At 45.4% G+C, this 11,605-nt stretch overlaps 1 protein-coding gene across 1 annotated transcript in view; it reads right to left on the reverse strand.

The window, feature by feature from the left end:
• The window catches only part of IL23R (interleukin 23 receptor), an 82,176-nt gene that overhangs the window by 15,412 nt on the left and 55,159 nt on the right, over window positions 1-11,605 (reverse strand). The gene's annotated exons all lie outside the window — the stretch shown is intronic.

Genomic DNA, 11,605 nt, shown 5'->3' on the forward strand with positions numbered 1-11,605 from the left:
AATAACAATTTATAAATTATCAAGGGCTCATGAGGGAGGGGGGAGCGGGGAGGGAGGGGAAAAATGAGGACCTAATGCCAGGGGCTTAAGTGGAGAGGAAATGTTTTGAGAACGATGAGGGCAATGAATGGACAAGTGTGCTTTACACAATTGATGTATGTATGGATTGAGATAAGAGTTGTATGAGCCCCTAATAAAACGATTTAAAAAAAAAGAATTTCATCAAACCACAAAAACCTGCACCCATGCTGTTGAGCCAGGTCCTTTTAGAAGAGGCTAGAATGGTTGCGCAGGGTTTCCCCGGCTGGACTTCTTCGTGGAAGCAGACTCCCACTTTCTCCTGCACAATCGCTAATGGACCCTGCCTTGGAACTTAGGTTCTGAGCACCCGGTTTGCAAGGGGCTATGGATGGCAGTGACAATCCAAAATATATTGGCAAGGTCCCCACAAAGATTTAGCCGCCGTTGAAGTATTTCTGATCATTAACCAAGGATGTAGGTCATCTTGCCCATAGGGAGAGTAACGTGAACAGGAGGGTCCCTCTACCCCTTTCCAGCCAGCCCAGAAAGGGGTGTTCTCTCTTAGGAGCTCGCTGGGCTGTGTCCTTGATGGAGATCGCCTTCCAGGGGACAGGACCAAGGGTTGAATAGTCACAAGTCATGCTTTACCAGTCTTGTCCTGGCGGCCTTGGATTAAACTTTTTTTTTAAATCATTTTACTGGGGGCTTGTACAATTCTTGTCACAATCCATACATCCATCCATTGTGTCAAGCACATTTGTACATTTGTTGCCATCATCATTTTCAAAGAATTTTCTTTCTACTTGAGCCCTTGGTATCAGCTCCTCATTTTTCCCACACCCTCCCTCCCTCACGAACCCTTGATAATTTATAAATTATTATTTTTTCATGTCTTACACTGACTGATGTCTCCCTTCACCCACTTTTCTGTTGCCCATCCCCTGGGAGAGGGTTATAGGTAGATCATTGTGATCGCTTCCCCCTATCTATCCCCACCTTCCCCTGACCCTCCTGGTATCGAAACTCTCACTATTGGTCCTGAAGGGTTTATCTGTCCTGGATTCCCTGTGTTTCCAGTTCTTATCTGTACCCATGTACATGCTCTGGTCTAGCCAGATTTGTAAGGTAGAATTAGAATCATGATAGTGGGGCGGGGGGAATGGTATGTTTCATCGTTGCTACACTGTATCCTGATTGGCTCGTCTCCTCCACGTGGCCCTTCTGTAAATGGCTGTCTAGTTGCCTACAGATGGGCTTTGGGTCCCCACTCTGCACTCCCCCTCATTCACAATGATATGACCTTGGACCAATCTTGGAAGCCCTTCTAGTTAACCTAATGTACGTGTCCCAGTCACAGCTCTGTTCCTGCTCCTGTGACTACCTAGGAGGATGCTGTAGTAATCTGGCCGCAATCATGAACTGGTAAGAGTTTCCTCTGATCCTTGCCTTATTTAACTAGCCCCCTGACTGTGAACCCCCCCCCCCCATGTCATCTTGACCTCGTGCCAGTAGCCTCCCTCATCCGAGTGATGTGTCTGTCTTTGTTGCTGTTGGACTTAGTAAGGGTTCTCCTTCATTATATTTGAAATTAAGATCTCCCTTTGTACCCTAGGATAGCTCTACCCTTTTGGTTAGCACCTGAACACATAAGCTCCTCCCCCTCGGGACTCCTCGCGTACTGTAATTCTGCTGTATACATTACAGGCAGCTATTTGTCGATGAAATGTCATTGATTAATTTGCATCTCATAAAATGATTTTAATTTCTGACTAAGGCTTTACTAGTCTCTCTAGGGAATAAATACAATCATCTTTTTTGTTTATTTATCATCATCATTTCAAATCAACTAGATGTGTTTATTTAAATGAGATTTAATTAGCATCATTTGAAAGAGATATTTAATTATCGCAGGGTAATTTCACAATGAAGCAGAAAACGGAAGTAAGATCATTTGTAAGCAAAATTGCCAGAGAAGAAATCAAGTCGATGACAAATTTTGTTAAGCACTGAACTAAAATGTAGCCAAAAAGAGTATATTCTTCGTGACATACTGCCACCAAGTGGTTAGGTCATTTCTTTTAAAATCATACATAAAAGCAGTTATTACAATAGAGGGGGAAAAACTAACAGGAAACATAAAAGAGAAAAAGAGCCATCCCTAACTGCATCCCCTTAACCCAGGAAACTAGAAAAAAGACGTGGCTGCTTGTTCCCCAAGTCAGCCCTGCAAGCCCTTTCCATCACCTGGTCCACCCTGCAACTGCCCATGGAGCTGGAGCCCAACGGGGGGCTGGGGTCACCTTGAGTCTGACACGGACTTGTTGGCAACTCACCATAAGCACCCCCACTCCCCGTCTTCTATTCAAACAGGTATTTAACATCCCAATCATTCACAAACACAGAATGACACACACACACACCCAGCCCCTTTGCCCTGTCCATGTTTATAGCAGTTGTCATCAACAGCGAACAGCTCAATGTGCTAGAAAACCTCCATGATGCTGTCAGTCTGTTTAATGGCTGTGGTATTTTGTCTCTACAAGGAGACAAATCTGCCCAGCAGCAGAATGCTGAACTTACGCCGCCGATCCCTTCACAGCACACGCATGAGTATGCTTAGAAAACCATACCATTTCAAGTTCGTTAGGACGTTTATCCAGTTTATGGGTCCCTTCACAGCACACGCATGAGTATGTTAGAAAGCCATACCATTTCAAGTTCGTTAGGACGTTTGCACAGTTTATGCATACTGACACTGAAGTTTAAAGTCAGCTTTTTATACAATGCTTGCAGGGAATTTAGAGTGGTTTCAAACTCGGACAAAAGTTGGAAGCATAGTGTGCTTCCCACTTGGGCCCATTTCAAATACCAGTTTAATTCAGCCCCAAAGTTATTCCAGCTGTTTCTTTTGGATGATGTCCGATCACTCTCCTCAACCTCTTTATTCCACATCTCTGACGTGGCTGTTGTTGTTGTTTATAATGACCATTTATTGAGTGCAAAGTATGTTCTAGGACCTTGGTGGGGCAGTATGTTACTCAATGGGTTGCTAACAGCAAGGTCAGCAGTTTGAAACCAGCGGCCCCTCTGAGGAAGAAAGGTCAGGCTTTCTACTCCCATAGGGAGTATAGTCTCCTCCTCCCACAGACAGAGCTGTCCTGCTCTGTCCTATAGGGTGGCTAGGAGTCAGAATTGCCCTGAAGGCAGTGAGCTAATGTCCCAGAAAAGGAGTCTTGGTGACACAATGGTTAAGTGTTCAGCTGCTAATCAATGTGTTGGCAGTTCGAGCCCACCAGCCAGTTCATGAGAGAACTATGAGGCATTCTGCTTCGGTTACAGCTTTGGCAATATTCTGGGGCCATTCTATTCTTTTCATATGGTTGTTGTCATTGCTGTTGTTGTTCCATGCCAGCAAGTCAGTTCCAACCCATAACAACCTTGTGTACAACAGGAAAAAAACAAACACTGCCCAGTCCTGCGCCATGCTCACAATTGTTCCTATGCCTGAGCTCCTTGATGCAGCCACTGTGTCAATCCATCCTGTGAGGGCCTTTCCCCCTCGTCCTGACTCTACTTTACCAACCAGGGACTGGTTTCTCTTGACAGCATGTCCAAAGTCTCTAAGGTGAAGTTTCGCCATCTTTAACGAAGGTGCACTCTGGTCGTATTTCCTCCGAGGCTGACTGCTTTGTCCTTTTGGAAGGCCATGGCACTTCCAATGTTCTTCTCCAGCATCACAATTCGAACACATCCATCCATCCTTGGTCTTCCTGATTCAATGGCCAACTTTCACATGCATATGAAGCAATGAAGAATATGCAATAAAAATGCACTGATGATTTTTAAAGATTGGAAGGCAAAAGTTGGAAACAAGGAGGAAGGAAAAGTAGTTGAAAAATATGGTCTTTATGATAGGAATGAAGCTGGAGATCACGTGATAGAATTTTGCAGGACCAATGGCGTGTTCAGAGCATACACCGTTTTCAACAATGCCAAAGGGGACTGTACATGTGGACTTCTCCTGAGGGAATACACGGGAATCAAATGGATTGCATCTGTGGAAAGAGCTGATTCAATATCAACATCTAAATCCGGGCCAGGGGCTGACTGTGGAACAGACCAACCCTTGTTCACAGGCAAGTTCAGGATAAAGCTGAAGAAAATTAAAACAAGTCCACGAGAGCCAAACTACGACCTTGAGTCTGTCCCACCTGAATTTGGAGAACATTATTGCACACTGGAACAAACGGTTAATACATGCAACTGTTTACCCAAAGGTTGGAGGTCCCAGTCCATTCACAGGCACCTTGAAAGAAAACCCTGGCAATCTACTTCCAAAGCACCATCCTTTGGAAACCCTAGGAGCACCCATGGGGTCGCCATGAGTCACAGTCCAACTCGATGCAACTGGTTTATCTTCCAGGTAATGGAGAAGACTTACATGGCTTCTCTCACTAAATTCTCACAGCAGCTCAGCCAAGGAGTTAATATTGTCCTCATAGTATAGATGAGAGAGCAAGGTCATTGTGAAGATAAGCAGCTTGCTCAAGGTCATCCAGCCAGGAGATTGAAGAGTGAACATTTCCATCTGGTTCTGACATTTACTTTGTTCTGGTCACTGGTGCCATGACTTAGTAACCACATTTCCACAGAAGGAAGGCTCGGAGTGGGGCGGCACAGTCAGCCCTGCCAGCAGCCTCTCACACAGAGACAGAAACCATAACTGTGAGGACTGGCCGCCGTGTGTTACAGATGCCTGGTCTTGCAGCCTCCACCGCCATGGACTGACTCTTGACAGGGCTAACACACCGCACACTGATTCTCAGCGTCATCTACTCTGGACGTACTGCCTTCTTAAACCAAAGATTTTAGCAATGCATGCTTCTTGTGGGACACGTGAAATGTACAGAAGAGAACTGAGAATAGCAATAACTACAACAAAGAAGAAAATATTCCAAAACTGATCGTGGTGATGATTGCACAACTCTTCTTAAGATGACTGAGTGATTGACTCGTATGATATGTCAATAAAACTATTAAAAAGAACATGCAGAAGAATACATCGTTTTCTGTTCATTCATAAACTAGAAAGAGTACAGATATTTTTCATTCAATATTATGTCACACACATTCTTTCATTTTAGGAAAATTGTTTTCAAAACTATCGTACTAAGAATGTTTTAACATTTCTTATTTTGTGCTGTATTTGTACTATCATAGCTCTAATGAGAAATGGAATAACTTGGTGGTTCCAAACGCTAACTTTGGAATAAAACAAAATTTAATTTTATTTGGTTCAGTTCACCTTATAGTTGCACCACTCAGGACAAGTTGCTTACGTCTCTGTGCCTTGGTTTCTTCATTTGGAAAGTTAGTTAATAACAGCGGCTCACTTATGATATTTGATGAGACAATTTACTCAAAGTACATAATGCCATAAAAACGCAAACCAAACTCACTGCCATCGAGTCAGTACCTATGCCTAGCCTTTTCGTAAGTATTGTTATTGTTGTTGGGTGTCAGTTCGGATTGCTTGGGAGCATATGGACAACAGAGCAAAACACTGTCTGGTCCTGCGCCATCTGTACAATCGCTGCCATGTTTGAGCCCCTATTGTGCCACCGTGTCAAGCCGTCTCACGTGGGAGCTTTGTCTTTTTCCGTGGACCCTCTTCTTTATAAGTCATTATATTCTTTCCAAGGATTGATCCCTCTTTATAACCTGTCCAGAGTACATGAGACAAAGTCCCATCATTCTGGCCAAAAAGTATTAGCTATTATTATTGTTAGGTTTTGAAAACCTGAATATTATAATTACCATTTGGATACTTTGCACATGTCAGGAGAGACCAGTCCTTGGAGAAGGACATCATGCTTGGGAAAGTAGAGGGGCAGCGACAAAGAAGAGGGCCCTCAGTGAGATGGATGGACACAGTGGCTTTAACAGTGGGCGCAAACATAGGCTTAATTATTAGGATGGTGAAGGACCAGAAAATAGTTCGTTCTGTGGTGCATAGGGTTGCTATGGGTTGGATCTGACTGGATGGCACCTACCAACAACAAATATGACTTGACATACGTTTATTTTCCATATCTGTGATTATTTCCTAAGACTAGATTTTTATAAGTGCAATTACTGGGTCTTGGGTGTCAACTTTTATTTGGTGTCTTTATTTACTTTTGACCTTGCCTATCCTGGTGTCCAAGCCATGGCAACCAAAACCCGCATAAAGGCTGGTCAGAGCAGGGATCTTTCTGGACCTTCCTGAAGATGATTCCAGGTATTCAAGAGTACTCCTATTAAAATAGACAAAAGATGTGCTTTTCGAACTGTTGGAGTGTTTACTTTGTTCCTCGATCCTATCTGCCTTCAAATTTACTTTCTCGGCTTCTCTCTAATCTCGTTCCTCTAATACTTCAGTTGTTTTAAACAACTCAAGGCCAGCTTAGCTCTGGGTTGAAATCCAACATTTAGGGCCAAGGGCAAAATTTGGCCTTAATTTGTGTCACTTGGCAAGACCAAACACAACCACACAATTTAAATGGCACTCAAAGCCCAGGGCAGTGAAAAGGATACATCAGAACAAATTTATTACCACACCTGGAAAAACAAGTCAACCAGTGACTCATTGAGCGTCATCCTTGCAGTCGGCAGTTCGCAGAGAATGCATAGACATATTCAAGGGCTTGTTTCCATGGGTTCCCTCTTGGGCTGTGTGCACGTGTGAAGTATAGGAGAAGCTAAGGAATAGATTCCTGGCCAACATATTGTCAAAGGCAAGGAGGTCAGAGGAGGAAAAGGTAAGAAGCAGAGGCTGAGATACTCGGGAATTTTTCCTAAGAGATATGGACCACCCAGAAATGCGGGTCTGATAGCAAACCTCTATGTAAAGGAACGGATCACTTCCAAGTGTTGCCTAGTGGCCCAGGGTTCTTCAAAAGTCCAGACTGGAGCACTCAGTCATCCTTCTCCCAGGACAGATTTCACCGACTGTTAGAATAATCAACCGTTTAAGATGAAAAGGGCAGCATTTACCCAAAGACAAAGTCCTGAAGGTTAGGTGGGACGGAAGGACGTTGGAAGCAGGAAGCGCAGGGATACATAGAATCAGTGACAGTCCATTGAGGGACTTGCAATGGATGAGCTGAAACCACTGTGAATGTACAATCTGAGGATCTGCTCAGCAAACCTTCACCTGATTCACAAGAAAAAGCGTTTTTTGTTGTTGTTGTTGTTGTTTTAAGTTCAGCCTTGTTCTCAGGCACAAGCAGGGACCTGCTGCTGAGTCAAAATCACCCAGTGGACACTTGCTGCTTTCCGTTGCCTGCTACAATGATACACTCCTTGGAGGATTTCCAAAGATAGGCAAGAGGCAAGTAGGACTCCCCCCTCCTCGCTCCCCACCCCCCACCCCACGAAAGCATCAGTACTCCTGTCCACAGCCCAGGTAGCTCCACGCAGATGACGTGAGGCTTGTCGGTCTGCTTTCTTTGCCTCCTTGTTCCCTAACACAGACACCGAGTGCGGACAACAGGACGCACAGCTCTGGGAATCAGCAGACCGCCAGGGTTCCTCCAGGCAGCCCCTAGAAGTTGGGCAAAGCAAAGGAACAGCTTCTCTGCTAGAGACTCCAGAAGGAAGGTAGTCCCGCTTTGAGCCCAGTGAGACAGGGTTTGTGCTGTTTTAGCCACTAAAACCAGTGGCCAGCAAGTGAATTCCAACTCCTGAGGACCTCATGCGTGTCAAAGAGGAACACCATGGCAGTAATTTGTTACAGCAGCCATCGAAAACTAACCCAGGACATTATTTCTTCCTTAAGAAAAAACAAAACAAGCAAACAAAAAAGAAAACACAAAAACATTATCTTTGTTCTCTGTTCAAAAATTCCAAATTCACCACTTACCGAGACCTTTTAGGACAGGATACAACTGCTCTGGTGTGTTTTTGAAGCGGTAAATATTTTTTCGAGACTGTAAATATTTGTAGGAGTAGAAAGCCTCATCCTTCTCCCGTGGAGCTGCTGGTGGTTTTGAACTGCGGAGCTTGGGTTGGCAGCGCGGTGCACAACCACTATGCTCCCAGAGGTCCTTGTTTTCTATTAAAACTAAAAAACAAAACTCACAGCCGTCTTCGAGGCCATTCTGACTCAAAGCTCCCTATTGGTGGATTTCACACCTCAGAGACTGTGGGACTCTTCTGGGTTCTTTTCCATCCTACAGACCTGAAGGTGGTTAAACAGACGAACTGAAGTGTCTAAAGTGGTGAAACTTCCAAAGGCCACGGTGTGACTGTGTTAACATTACTTAGAAGTCCAGAGTCTTTAAATGTATAACACATCTTGCGATGGCTGAATGATATGTTTCTCGTTGTAAATGCAGAAATATTTGAAAAATGCATTCTGGGCGCCACCATCTAGTTTGTTGTCTTTTATATCACCTATATTTAATTCTATTGATGTAATTTTTTCCCCTTTTGGTCAGTAAAGAAATTCCCAAACTTGAAACTCTAATAATAATCTGCATTGGTGATACAGCAACTGGAGTGTTTTGTGAGAACAAAATAAAACAGTATCTTGCTCCTACTTGCCTTCCGCTGGAGAACTGTCAAACAAGAATAATGTGATTTCTCTGGGAAACTTTTCTTCTGCTAGCAGCAAACCGAGCAAGTTAATTAGTCACTATGAAGGAGGACTGCCCTTCCTTCCAGCCTCTGACTTCTCATTAAAGGGATTATAAAGATGCCTGGGCATCTTCTTCCCGACTAAGGCATCTACTGCAATGTGGAGTTAACAAACACCCTTGCCTAGAAGTCGTTGTCTGCTCCCTCTCTTACCGAGCATTGGAGAATCTAGGGACTGGTGTCTCTATCTTCCATGTTTTCTACACTGACAAACCATCTTGTTCCTTTTTGAGATCCCTTTGTTCCCGCGCATAAAGCCCTGGTGGTTTAGTGGTTAGAAGTCGAGGTACTATCTGTATGGTCGGCAGTTCAAAGCCTCCAGCAGCTGCTTGGGAGAGTAAACTGGGCTCTTTATTCCTGTAAATGGCCGCACTCTCAGAACCCTCCAGGCAGTCCCTGTGTGCTGGCATGGACTCCGTGGCAGTGAGTGTGGTCTGGTTTTTGTTACTGTTTAAAGACGCTGGCAATGTTGACAGCCACTATCACAGACGGGGCGATGCCTGGCTGGCACAGTGAAAATGCTCCACTGCTGGCCGCAGGTTGGCAAATTGAACAGCCCCGGAGATGCTTGGAAAGGAAGGTCTGGCGATCTACCTCTGAAAGGTCACGCAGCCTTGAAAACGTGTACACGGGAGGCTGCCACGGGGCAGAATCTAGTAGAAGGTCGCGATTTTGTTTTGTTCTTATCAAGGCGAGCAGACTAGACTGAAAGTTCAGCAGCGCTAAGTGATTCTCAGACCTTCAGCTGAAGTCTCATCTCCAGAGACCGGGAGTGCCTAGGAAATGGGTGGTTCGATGTCCCCAGAGGGTCGGCTCCCAGGTATCCTGTGCTCTGAGGGGGGCTGCAGTGGTCACTGATCCACGGAGCCTTGGAGTGGAGGAACAGGAAGCAGAGACAGGACCTAATAATAAATCATCTCAGAAATAAAGGCCTAAGACTCTCACGTGTCCGTTCCTTTCCAAAAAAAAACACCCTTACTAAGATGATGCCATGGGTCTTTGGGTGAGCAAACCTCCTCCTCTCCATCCTGGTTTGTTGCCCAGACCATCTGCCGTCCTCCATGACACTTGACCGGCAGAAACAGCCCTGCATCTTCCATTGCTGTGAGGCGCTGCTGCGTCAGCACTCCGTCACAGTGAGCCCTCATACCACAGAGCGACCCGCCGCCCAGTCCTGCACACTAGCCTCGCAATTCTCGCCCTGTTCGTCCGTGGTCGCAGCCACCAGGTCAGCCTCACCGAGGCATCTCCCTCTTCTCTGCCCTTCTACTTCACCACGCATGATGTCCTTTTCCCAGGACTGGTCCCTGCTGAGAGCATGTCCAGAGTCCATAAGAGCTTGTCTAATGGATGTATCTCAAATCCATTTTCAACTGTTGCTATGGGTCACCAAGTGGGCTATGACCCTAGGGAGCCTGTGCACAACAGAATGGAACACGGCACAGTCCCGCACCAGCCTTGCAATGAATTGTTTCTATGCCTGAGCCCCTTGTTACCATCCCGGTGTCAATCCATCTCTTTGAGAACCTTCCTCTCCTTCGCTGTCCTTCCACTTTATCAAGCAAGATGTACTTACTTCTCCAGGGACTAGTCTTTCCAGACAATGTGTCCAAAATATGTAAGACAAACTCTCACCATGTTTGCCTCCAATGGGCACTCGGGCATTACTTCTTCCGAGACGGATTGGTTTGTCCTTTCGGCAGTCCGTGATACTCTCAACATTCTTCTCCAGTCCTTCAGGTGCACCAGTCCTTCTTTGGTCTTCCTTCTTCAGTGTCCAACGTTCTCATGCTTACGAGGCAACAGAAAATATCATGGCCAGGGTCAAGCACACCTTAGGCCTTAAAGTAACAGCCTTGCTTTTCAATATTCTAAAAAAGGTCATAGATTTACCTAGTGAAACACATCTTTTGATCTCTTGACTGCTGCTTTCATCAACATTGACTGCGGCTCCAAGCAAAACAAAATCCTTGACAATTTCAACATTGTCAACATCCATTTATCATGATGGTTCAGCTGTGAGGATGTGGGTCTTACACTGAGTTGTAATCCATACTGAAGGCCGCAATCCTCGATCTTCATCAGCCAGTGCTTCAAGCCCCTCTCACTCTCAGCCAGCAAGGTTGTGTCATCGGCATATAGCAGGTTGTTCATGAGCCTTCCTCCCATCCCGATGCCACACTCTTCTTCTTATAATCCCGCTCCTCTGATGATCTGCTCCGCACACAGACTGAGCTAGTCTGGTGAGAGGATACAACTCTGACACACACCTTTCCTGACGTTAAGCCATGCAGTGTGCCCTTGTTCTGTTTGCACAACTGCCTCTTGAGCCATACCCAAGCGTGCTGGAATTCCCATTTTTCTCGAGGTTATCCACAGTTTATTATGTCCACACAGTTCAATGCCTTAACACACCCAGTGGAACACAAGTAAACATCTTTCTGTCATTCTCTCCTCTGAGCCATCAGACGTTCACCACTTGTCTTGTGACTTGTGTGTTGCTGTGATGCTGCAAGCTGTATCACTGGTATTTCAAGGGCCAGCTAACTGAACAAAAGTTCAGCTGACCTTCCAGATGAAACACAGACAATGAAGAAGGACGTGGCTCTGCCCTTTGGAGGGAGGAAGCAGCCTCTGAAACCCTTAGGCATAGTCTTTCCAACTAGTATCCATGTGTTTCTGACACACAGATCACACTCTGAGAAGCACTGCTACGAGATATTTTACTGGAAAGAGTCAGCGAGAGAGTCACAATATGAGTTAGTTAATTGTGCCAACCTGGCCGATAATCACATGTGGGGCTAATTGAAAGGCAGAGGGATAAATGGGTGGTGAGCCTCGCCTTTCTAGTTCTCAGGTCTCTTGCTTTGTGATGGTCGCACCAGGGTGCAGCTGCCTTAGCAGT

The sequence above is a fragment of the Echinops telfairi genome, unplaced genomic scaffold (genome assembly GCF_000313985.2).
Source record: "Echinops telfairi isolate 266 unplaced genomic scaffold, ASM31398v2 ScPeMD7_443;HRSCAF=831, whole genome shotgun sequence".
Classification (NCBI taxonomy): domain Eukaryota; kingdom Metazoa; phylum Chordata; class Mammalia; order Afrosoricida; family Tenrecidae; genus Echinops; species Echinops telfairi.